Source organism: Felis catus, chromosome A1 (assembly GCF_018350175.1).
Source record: "Felis catus isolate Fca126 chromosome A1, F.catus_Fca126_mat1.0, whole genome shotgun sequence".
Lineage (NCBI taxonomy): Eukaryota > Metazoa > Chordata > Mammalia > Carnivora > Felidae > Felis > Felis catus.
The window spans coordinates 12,964,299-12,976,419 of NC_058368.1; positions in this window are offsets into that span (position 1 = coordinate 12,964,299).

Sequence of the window (12,121 nt, forward strand, 5' to 3'; positions counted from 1 at the left end):
TACAGTTTCACTTACTGAAAAGAGACAGAGATGAGTACAGTTAATTCCCTGGGAAGCATCCTATTACCACTTTATCAAGTTAAACGAGTTACTGAAACACTACAAATACCCCTTATTGGCTAACCCACAGGACTGAGATACCCCAGGTGAGAAAGAAGGTTTGTATCATCCATGTGGCTAAAGACCCCATACCAGTGACAATGCTGGCTAAAGACGATGGGTAAACAAAATGTGTGATAGAGGGAGAAATCATAACTATCAACTATATATCCTGTGACCACCGTTTCCCTCCTTGCCATGTCATGTATAGATTTGTGTATTTTAACTATTTTTTTCCTTTTCTATCTCTTTCCCACACCATTTCTAAATAAATTTTGTTGAATAACTTTACGTCTTGGGTTATATGCAGCAGAATATTAAGTAGGCATTAAACAGAAATGGAGGAAAAAAGATTACTCCGAGATCTCAGACTTTGATCTAGAGGCAGAACTAGCAAGGCTGAAGGTTACCTTCCTTTGTTGGGAGGGAATGAAAATATCTTGATTAAAGAGCGTTCCATGATGAGCAGGAGTATTTGCGAGTGAGGACTGTATGTAGAAATCCGGTAAGAAGAGCACTGGACTGTGCTGGACATCTGCTATTGCTTGGCTACCTGGCATCCCAACACCCTTCCATTTGTGGGAAATCCTGCAACATTCGAACTTTGGTGAACGCAGGCCTCACTTCCCATTATAGAAGCTAAAATGGCCAGACATTCCTGCCTGGCCCCCAGTGCTGGGATAAGCCTCCATTACCTAAGCTTGAGGAGCGTTCTGGCTTTCCTGGGGTAGGGCACTAAATCACAAAGCTAGTGAAAAAGTAGTAGCACCACTTCCTGGTGCTAGCTTGGGGATTCGTGGAGCTCAGCAATGGCAGTGGTCAGTGTCAAAATTCTGGAGGCAAGGCCATGAAGTGTCCAGTGGTGGCAACATTGAGCTGTTGGTGGTGGTGGTAATTGGTGGTCACATCCCGACTGGGTGTTCCTGGGTCACTGTACTGTGGCCCTGCCTGTTTTCTTAGCCTGGGCCCTCTAGCCTTCCTGTTGATTGAGTTAGCAACACAATATTCTTTTAATAAATGCCTTGCTGCTTCATTAGGTTAGTGATATTTGGTCTCCATTGTTTGCAACCAAGAGCCTTGACCTTTACAAGACTGATTCATGGATAACATTTGATTTCTGTCTAGGGACAGTGAACCACAAAAAATCGAGGGCTATATGAAAAATGCTGCAGATTTTTTTTTTATGATTGTTGTTCTTTTTGCTCATCTACTTTTTTATATAACAAAGTAAAAAGTAGAAAAAAAATGTGGAATAATTTCCACTAATAGAAAATTAAACTCTTCTCAGGGAGGTGTGTTTCTCTGCAGAGAAGGATACTATTGAATTTCTCTTATGCCTTGTGCCTGCAGAGTTCTGCCTTTGTGTCTCCAGTGTGGGTTATTTGCCCTTCTCATCTTCATGTGGTTCCACCGCTGGATGGAACTGGCCTGCAGGTGCAGGATAAGGTGAAGTGAGTGCTTCAGATCCTACAAGTAAAGGGAAGAGAAAGAAAAGAATTTCATTATCATCTGGCCTTCAGGAGGAGTATCACAAAGGTCAGACCTTTCCGCACTGTGAAGGTTAATCTCCTAGCATGTCTCTTATATCTTAATCTCCTAAATAATTTGTATCATCTTTTTAATGTCACATTCTAAAAGGCCCCCCCTTTTATTGTTTAAGCTTTCAGGGGCTCCAGATTCCTCAAGATGGTCGGTACAGAAACCCTCCCCCACCCCCCCGCAAAAGTCTGAGAGAAAGAAATACAAAAATCTAACTCTCTCTTTTCGTGATGTTTGCTAGCTTCACAAAGGGAAGGAGTGAGTCTTTGTTGACAAAATACAGTGAGTGTTCTCATGAACTCTCAGAATTGCCAAGTTCCTGGGATCTGGTTCTTAAATGTATATACTCAGAATATTTTGGTTTCTATTTTGATTTTGGTGAAAATGTTCTCAAAGGATCTGTCTGGTTAAAAGCAATTAACAGCTCAGTCTCAGACAAAAAAGGCGCTGTCCTTTGTATAGGGCCAGTGAAGGGCAAAAAGCATCACCTGGCTGTCCTCCTTAGCTTACTTCCAGCACCAAGTGCCTGGGTGGGTGGGCTTATTTATTCTGAAGATGATGAAATAGATAAATCCCAGATAAAATAATGGGATTCCTTTAATCCATTTATTTTCTTTTGTGTGTCTAGAATAGGGAGTGCTACAAGGAGGAATCTATTTTGTTGGAAATTCTAAGACACATGACATCTTAAAGATGGCAAGATAAGAAATAGCTGACATCATGTTTCTAAATATACAACACTGTGCAACAGCTACCTCGAGCAAAAGCAGAAAGGTTGAGGAGGCAAAATAATGACTTTTAGTTGCTGGAAGGCATCCATGTTCAACAGTCTGTCAGGAAGAGACAGGTGGGGTGGGCTCACCACCTGGGGTGAAGGCTGGTACAGGGCTTTTATTGAAATTACTGCACAGGAGCAGAGAAGATAAACACTCAGTGGGTGTAGTAGAACTGCCAGACCATATGTTTGGCCAGAACTAAGAAACTCCTTCTCCAAAATAAAACTACCTAAGGCAAGCACCGTGTGTTTTAAAAAGTCTTGTGTACTAGGCAAATACATCCCAGGATTTAGAAATAAATTTTGTGTGCCGCTGTATCTTTAGTACTAATGTCTGGGGTTTGTGATCTGGCTATATCGTCATTTGAGTTATGGTATGGAAGGGAGAATGTAAACTAAATTTTAGAATATAATCTGCATTGTTCCCATTAAAGTCTCTCAGGGCTGGAAGGGACTAACGCATTAACCAGAGTTAAACCCTGTGGTGTATGGATAGTCCTGAAAGGTAATGTGACTCATTTAGGGTCCCATGGCTAGTGGTGCCAATCTTTTTTTTTCTTGTTTTTTGAGAGAGGGGGCCCAAGTGGGCAAGTGGGGAGAAAGAGAGAGAGAGAGAGAGAGAGAGAGAGAGAGAGAGAGAGAGAGACAGAGAGAGAGAGAAGCTGGGCTCACCTGGGGCTCATATTTTACCTGAAGCAAGGATCATGCTCACCCAAGGTGGGGCTTATGCTCACCCTAAGTGGGACTTAAGCTCACTGGATGTGGGACTGGAACTCACAACTGTGAGGTCATGACCTGAGCCATAGTCAGATGCTTAATGACTGACACACAGGCACCTTGTAGTGCCAATCTTATAATAGGAGCCAAAGTCTTTCTGACCCTCAGTCCTTTGCTCTTTTTACTAGAGAACACAGCTTCCCACTCATATCGCTGTAACAAATTACCACAAACTCAGTGGCTTAAAACAGCACAGTTATTATCTTGCTGTTCTGGAGGTTGGTAGTCTAAAACCAGTTTCACTGGCTGGGTCATGCTGGAGGCCTGAGGGAAAATCTGTTTCTGTGTCTTTTCCAGCATCCAGAGGCCACCAGCACTCCTTGGCTTAGGGCCTCTTCCTTGGATCTCTCCACCTTCTTGCTTTTACTGCCCCATCTTCCCTTACTGCCCCTGGCCCTCCTACCTCCCTCTTGTAAGGACACTTGCAATTACAAAGGTCCCAGCCAGAGAATCCAGAATAATCTCCCATACCCAGATACCTAATTTAGTCATACCTATAAAGTTCAATTTATCATGTAAGGGGCCATATTTACAGATTCCAGGGATGAGGATGTAGACATCTTTGGGGGGCCCTATTCTGCCTGTACTCCATCCTACCTCTCATTATCCCCCTCTCCTGTCTCCTGAAACCAAACAATGTAGAAGGCATAAGAGATTTCTGGGGTTAAAACTATACAGTAAGACTCATGGAACAGTGGGGTGGTTCTCTTCACTTGACACAGCATTTTTGCCTCTGTCCATTTCCCTGACCCACAGATAAGTGAAAGGCCAACATCACCCCTATTTTACAGATTAGCAAAGGGGAAGGTTAACTTTGTTGCATTGGACTCTGGTCTTGAAGGCCTACCCTGCCTGCATCAATTAATATTGAACTGTACTCAGACTTACAGCAGTATTCAAAGCCCTGATGTTCCTGATTTTTTTTTGTTAACATTCAGAGCAGGTGGTTTCATTTGTTGTCTAAATCATTTTTTTTTCTTTTATCTCTATGGCAAGAGATAAGAGAACATTTGCCTAATATCTGTTTGTTTGACTTCATGTCCTTGGGCTGTGCCAATGGGCAGAGTGTATGGTAAAGAAAGCTTATCCATAATCTTAAACATATTATGCAAGTGGCTGAATCAGAACAGGGAGGTGCCTGTTACCCAAGGCAATGGAGTGAGGAAGCTGTGGGAGAGGAGGAGGCCTCATTAGCAAGAGAAGGTTGTCACCTTGGAGAGTTCAGTCATTTCTGTGCTTTCCACAGACAGATTAAGCTCGTCACTCTCTGAATTTCTTTATTGGAGAATGATTGGAGAGAGAATAAAAATATTTACAAGTTATATGAACTTTACCAATCTCCAAATATTCGGAACACCTGGCATTATATTTTATTAAAAACAAATATAGTAGGCACTCAATAAATGTTTGCAGAGTGCTGAATGAATGAATCTCATCATTGGTTGATTGATTCTGCATGAAAAATAAATGAAGAATGTTTTCATTTGAGCTTATTGGGTTCCTCTATGTTTATTGATGACTTGAAGAGTCATTTAATTTTTAAAGCTGAGCTAAACAAATGTAGGCCATGGTCAGAAATGTGCCAGATTTGGTATGCTTAGGAGACCAAATTAAGGGAAAATATTTTGCTGGGCTTTGGTAGGGCCTTCGCGAGTGTTTGAAAATAGTCACAAAATTCCTTCTATCAATCCAGAGTCTTAGTGACCAACTCCTTATACCCAGGCTTCTTCCAGTGGGGTGGGGGGTGGGGTGACGGAGGACAGTGGTCACTGGAACTAAAAAATGTTTGAGCACCCATCGTGTCCCAGGCCTTTTAAGATATGTTCTTTCATTAAACTCTCTCAACAGATCTGTGGAATGGATGTTGCTTCCATTTTACAGATTAGGAAACTTTGAAGGAGGTTAAGAGACCTTTGATAAACTTGGAAAATCCAAGTATTCCGATGCCTTTGTTTTCCAGTGCTAAATCCAGTGCTCTTTTGACTTGACTTTGGCTTATTTTTATGCCAAAAAATTCAGTTAAGTGAAAAGACTAAGAGAATATCCACACGGAGTGTCTGAAAGGAAGGGAGGTCATACATTTCACACATCTTCAAAAGAAGGTTTTATGGTGACAAACTGGCAGAAGGAGGACTTGACTTTCAGTTTTGCAAAGGGCCACAAAAGCAGGAGCGCTACACCCAGGCACCTAGAATCTCGAGTCCACATTTACTCACTAGAGACTTCAAATGGTCCCCTCAGCCCCACCTTTGCTTGCCCTCCTCATCTTTAAGACAGAATGGCGGTGCTTGGGGAGAGTAAGTAGAGTAACCCATGTGAATCCAGTTTATGGCTCGCAGGAAGTGCTTCAGTCAGTGTGAGTGGTAATTATTTGGGGGAAGTCAAAGCCTTGTTCAATTTTTTATTTGTTTTAATTAGAACCAGTCTTCCTCGAAGCTTCATTTCTCTTTAAATCGTCAAGGATTCTGAAGTTGTAGGTTATTATTTGGGGGATGATTACACATTTTCAAAACATCCCATTTTGGGCATTGCTTTAATTTGTGTGCCATCCCTCTCTTTCATACATTCCATCATTCCATTCCACGGCACACTGACTAATCATTGTTAAATTATTAACAAACCCAACTGAGGTTTAGCAGCCAGCTGGTTTGGGTTCTGGCCTAGCAGTGCCACTTGCTAGCTGGGTATTTTCTTTCTAAATGTGGGCTCTTTCCTTCCCTCTGAGGTGCTGTGGTTCTAGAAAGGTCGTGAGTCTGACTGAGAATGACTCAGTCCATGAGGACATATGTGCTCAGAAAATGTCCTTCCAGAAGGCAAAACTGAATAAAATCTTTTGCTTTAAAAATGGAAGTAGGCAAGGGGACTGGTTTGTCTGTCGTGAGTGTACTTTCGCTGCTATTTACAGCTGTACTTCCAGGTCTATTCCCTTCCAAATATTTCTCCTGTTTTGTGTCAACTAAAGGTAGAAAACATAGAAAACATGGACCTTCCAGGTGGTATATCGCTTTTACTTTCATTTCCTTCAGTGCATGGAGCGAGGATTGCGAGGGCCCACCTGTGCTTTTGTTATTGAAAACACAGCAGGGTGTTAGACTTCAACAGAGTCTTCCAAAAGGCCACAAGATGGGGATGTTACTCTACAAACTTAGATCTTTTAACTTTTTCTACAAATAATTATTGAGTGCCTACTATGTGCTTGGCATTGTGCCAGGCCCTGGGGCTATAGTGATGAATCAAACAGACCTGGCTCAATGGAGTTTTCAGTATCATATAGAAGGTAGATGTTTGAAGTGTATTTAGCAGTCTACTTAGTGCCGTGGTGACAGAAATGCAAGGGGCCATAGGCAGGCATGGTAGGGACCCAAAATGCAATTGGAGAAGGGCCTGGACAGAGCTCTTGGAAGACTCCCTGGAGAAAATAGTGCCTGCACTGAGACGTGCAGAATGACTAAGCACTAGCTTGGAGAAGATTTCTAACCTAGACAGAAGAATGACATGCCCAGAGGCCCAGCAGAGACGGTGAACTTGGTTCTTTGAAGCAATTGAAAAATGTTAAATTATAATTGAAGTGTAAAAGTAATGTTTATAGACAAGTCTAGGCCATACCATGAAGGAACATGAAGACCATGTTTTTAGGATGATTTTCGGGTCAATGGGAAGGTGGTTCCTCTTATTCTGGTTTGTCCACCTGGAAGGCGTGGAAGGTGTTTCTTATCCTTCTCTGACTGGTACAATCCTTGTCAGGTCTCATTGTACATGTTGTGCTCAGGTCTCATTGTACATGTTGTGCTCTCTAGGAATCCTGATCCTTATCCACCAAGACTGGGGTGCTATGGATTCCACAGCACAGTGTATTCTACATCTATCACTAAGGCAATGGTTGTCATTGTTAACAGACAGGGCTCGGATGCAGCAAATGGGGACTTGAATCCTACCTCCCCTGCTTTCTAGTAAGTTTTTGACTTCAGAGTCCCGACTTGGCAAATGAGGCTAATAATAGCAGCCATTTCATAGGGTTTTGTGAAACAGCCTGAAACTGCTTGAAAGTGCTTAGCATATTGCTTGGCACATTATATGTGTTGAATAAATATTAGCTATTGATACAAGTTATCCTAAATGTTAGCTGTTGGTGTCCATTATCCTGGATTTTAGTTTTGTGATCTCTTCTTTCCCTCTCCTGTCATCTTCTAAGATTCTAGAGGACAGGGATCATATCTTATTCTACCATTACGGCTCCAGCTCCTACCATCATTACTAGAACAAAGGAAGTGCTCAATCAATAGTTATCCAATGAATGAGGATATTCATTGTATTATTTACATTTGTGTCACACTTGAAAATTATTAACTCGAAGGTGATACAGTTGAAGACTGTTTGTAGTGAAGCTCCTTTGTGATCTGTGCAGGAAATGGGATCTTCCTAAAGGCAGAAAATGTGTGATTTAGGGTTTTAAAATCCTTATTTTATTTTTCCAAGCTTTTGTTGACAATCCTTACTTTAATCAATGTCCATTGTTTCTGAATTTAATAAGTGTTTAAAAAAATTAATTTTGCATTAAAAAAATTAACTCATGAGAGTATTTTCTTGTTTCTATGTTATTTTTAAGCAATACGGACACATTCAGTAGCATATAAATTTGCTTTTACTTGAATTTTAAGCTTAGTTATAGATAGTTTACTTCAATTAATATAATCAGTCAAACACTTTGGAACAATATGACTAGTGATTCATTTTCATATTTCTTTTATTTATTTATTTATTTATCTATCTATTTATTTATTTATTTATTTATTTATTTTTGGGACAGAGAGAGACAGAGCACGAACGGGGGAGGGGCAGAGAGAGAGGGAGACACAGAATCAGAAACAGGCTCCAGGCTCCGAGCCATCAGCCCAGAGCCCGACGCGGGGCTCGAACTCACGGACCGCGAGATCGTGACCTGGCTGACGTCGGACACTTAACCGACTGCGCCACCCAGGCGCCCCTCATTTTCATATTTCTAAGATATGAGATGGTGCTGAACTGACTTAAAAAGGTGTGTGTTTCTTAGTAGTTGAAAGAGCATCAGATTATAAACCTAGAGATCTAGATTCTGCTGTTGGATCTGCATTAAACAAGCCTTGCCACCTTTGGAAGTCAATTTTCCTTTTATGAACCTCCATTTCATTTCTAAATTTGGCCAGATTGAGCTGGATTTCAGAAAAGATTCTCTCTGAGTTCCTAAATCCCACGATTTGATATCTTTCTGTTCAGATGATGAGCCAGTGAGCTTCTGGCAAAACAGATTGGTGTGTATATAAATGAAGTGGAGTAAAATCAGACCTTGATTTCTTTTTTCACTTGTAACACTTTTATTGCAACTCTGGTTTTCTGAGGATGGGGGCAAGATAACAGCTGAAAGCTAATATTTATTGAATCCTTATGAAATAAGGCTGAGTGCTTTACATTCATTATCCAATTGGATTCCATTATAACTCAATGGAATGAGTATGATATTACTAGCTGCATCTTGCATGTGAGGAGGCAAGTTTCAGAGAGGTTGAGTGATTTAGCCAAGGTCACACAGCTTGTAAAGTAGTAGTAACAGGCTGATTATAGAGCCCCATCTTTTAGCCATTATGCTATATTGACTACTTCCTATAGAGGGTCTACTATTTGTCAGGCATTGTGGTAGACAATTCACAAGCATTCTTACATTAAATTCTTACAACGCTCCTGTGGAGCACTTCTCATTAACTTAATATATTTTATTTATTTTAATTTTTTTTTAATGTTTATTTATTTTTGAGAGAGAGAGCATGAGAGGTGGAGGGACAGAAAGAGAGGGAGACACAGAATCCAAAGCAGGCTCCAGGCTCTGAGCTGTCAGCACAGAGCCCAACACGGAGCTCGAACCCACAGACCGTGAGATCATGACCTGCGCCAAAGTTGGACGCTTAACCACCTGAGCCACCCAGGTTCACCAATAGGGCTGTTATGATTATTAGGGACAATATATGTAAAGCATCTAGAATAAAATGAAGAGTATAGGAGATACTCAATAAATGATAATTGTAGTTATTTTTATTATTGTTGCATATTGTTTCCCATTTCATTTTAAACTTCTTGATATCAGGGAGTATATCTTCCCACAGTGATTTTCAGGTATATATTTTTAAATTTTTAAATGAAAATTAAACTATTTTTAAATGAAATATTGATTATAAGTCCTTTCCACAAATCCTGTGGTTATAAATCCTTTTCACTGATTGAATTGGTCAGGAGAGACTGATTGGAGTTTAGATGAGAACCAATGAGATGAATGGAGGCTCCAGAATTGGATATGGAAGGGATTGTGTGGAGGAAGAATTTTAAGGATTTGGTGATGAGCTGGAAGTGATGGGGAGGGATGGGAGGGAGTCTCTGGATAACTGAGCTTTTCAGCTTGAGTGGATGGGTCAGGAAAAATGGGAGAAGGAACAGGGTTGGGGTGGAGAAAGATTTGAATAGTTGGGCTTGACGTATGTTGAGTTTGAGGTATGTGGTAGGCAGCTCGATCGATGGATATGAATAGGTGATATAGAGTGGATCTCAGGGGCTCTGAGAGCAGGTACAGGAAGTTCAGACCCTTGAAAAGTACATTAAGAACAGATTTGCTGAAAACACTAAGAAACTGTCTCTTTATCTCTATTTATATTTTTTCATTTTAACATTGGCCATTAAAGCCTCAAACAAAAAGAGCAAATAATGTAGAAATTTCAGGTAGGGAAACAAATGTGGGTTTTTGGCAAGTTTGGGGGTAGTTTTTTAGCCCTAGTTAAATCATAATGTTTTGGTATGTCATATGAAAACTCTAAGATGTATTTTAGCACAGAATTTCCTCCCATCTCAAATGTATTAGACCCACTTTTCTATTTTGAAGCTAACAGGCAATATTTTATTGGTGTTTTTGGCTTTAGAAGCATGTTAAATTTTTTAAAAATGACAAAGTGGAAAATAAAATCTCATCTGATAGTATATAATCTCAGTAATTGACACAATAGAACAATTGTCTTGTTTCCATATGTAAATAGAATTGTGCATACTCTTCTACTGTTCTTAAAGATTATATCATTTCCTTGTCCTTTTCATGAAGCTAATAGATTATCTAATTTTATCCTCAGTGCTGAGAACTTCATTTCAGTGTCATTTTCAGGCAAACAACCACGCTGTATTACAACTCTGTGCTTGAAGATTTAGCTCCAGGTCTGCTCTCCTCCTCCACAAGACCCACCATTCTAGATCAAGTTCTAGGCCAGGTGGCCAACTTGAAGCCTCAGTGTCTTCGTTAAAGAACACCTGACAGCCAAAGTACCACTAATTCTTTAAAATCTGCTTCCCCACAACAAGAAGGAAAGAAAGAAAGAAAGAGAGAGAGAAAGAGAAAGAAAAAGAAAGAAAGAAGGAAGGAAGGAAAGAGAGAAAAAGAAAGAAAGAAAAGGAAGCAAAGAAAGAAAGAAGGAAAGGAAGCAAAGAAAGAAAGAAAGAAGGAAAGGATGAAAGGAAGAAAATTAAATAGAATTAAATAAGCAAGAGTTACATCCATTATATTGAATTTTAGGAACTTCTATTTACTTAGTTTCCTGTTGCTGTTGCACCAAATTATGACAAACTTAATGGCTTAAAAAACAACACAAATGTATTATCTTATAGTTCTAGAATTTATCAGTCCAAAACTAGTATGAACAGGTTAAAATTTAGGTGTTGGCGGGACTGCCTTCCTTTTTGGAGACTAGAAGAATTTGTTTTCTTGCTTTTTCTAGCCTTTAGAGGCTGCCTGCATTCCTTGGTGTATGGTTCTCTCCCATCTTCAGAGCCACCATTATCATGTCAAGTCTTTCTCCTTCTGCATCACTTTGACACTGACTCTTCTTTTCCCTCCTTCTTCCATTTTTAAGGACCTTGTGATTCCATTAGGCCCACCTGGAAAATCCAGAATAATTTACTAATCCAAGGTCAGCTGATCAGCAAACTTTAATTCTATCTGCTACTTTCACTCCCCTTTTCCATGGAACATAATATTCACAGGTTTTGGGGATTAGGATGTAGACATTTTAGGGGGTGCTATTATTCTGCCTACTGCACTGCTTCACCATGTTAAACATAACATGGTATGTTAGTGGCATAATCGTAAAATCTGGTATGTTTGTATAAAAGACATCAAGGTTCTAATATAGTTGGATTCTCCGTAATTGTGCTGAAAGTAACTCAATGCTGAGTTATTTCAGATGTCAGGGGACCATCTGAGACATGGAGTGCTGAACCTCTTAATATAACATGACTGTGTGAGGGAGGTAGGAAATATTCAGGGAAGACAAATTAGTGAGTCATTGTGTATTACTTTAGGCAACACTGTGCATTAGAACTTTCTGAGATGACAGAAATGTTCTCTATCTGAACTAATATTGTAGCCATTAGCTACATGTGGATATTGAGCCCCTGAAAGATGGTTAGAGCATCTGGGAAACGGAATTTTTAACTTTACTTAAATCAGTTTAGGGGTGCATGACTGGCTCAACTGGGGGAGCATGTGATTCTTGATCACAATGTGACGCTTGTCTCAGGATCCTGAGTTCGGACCCTATTATGGGGTGTAGAGATTACTTAAAAATAAAATCTTAAAAAAATAAAATCCATTTAAATTTCATTAGTCACATAAGTCAGATCCTGCTGTTTAAATCCCAGTTTGGCCTTTTATTAGCTTGAGGGCTTTTTTCTAAGGGCAGGTTACTTAGCCTGTTTGAATCTTAGTTTACTTCTGTGTACATCTGGGAAGCTAATTTTTTGTTTTCATTTTTTATTTTGAAATAATTTTAGACTCACACAAAGTTGCAAAATTAGCACAGAGAGTTCCTGTGCATCCTCCTTGCTGGCTTCCTCTAATGATAAGATCTTAGAAAACCATAAGACATT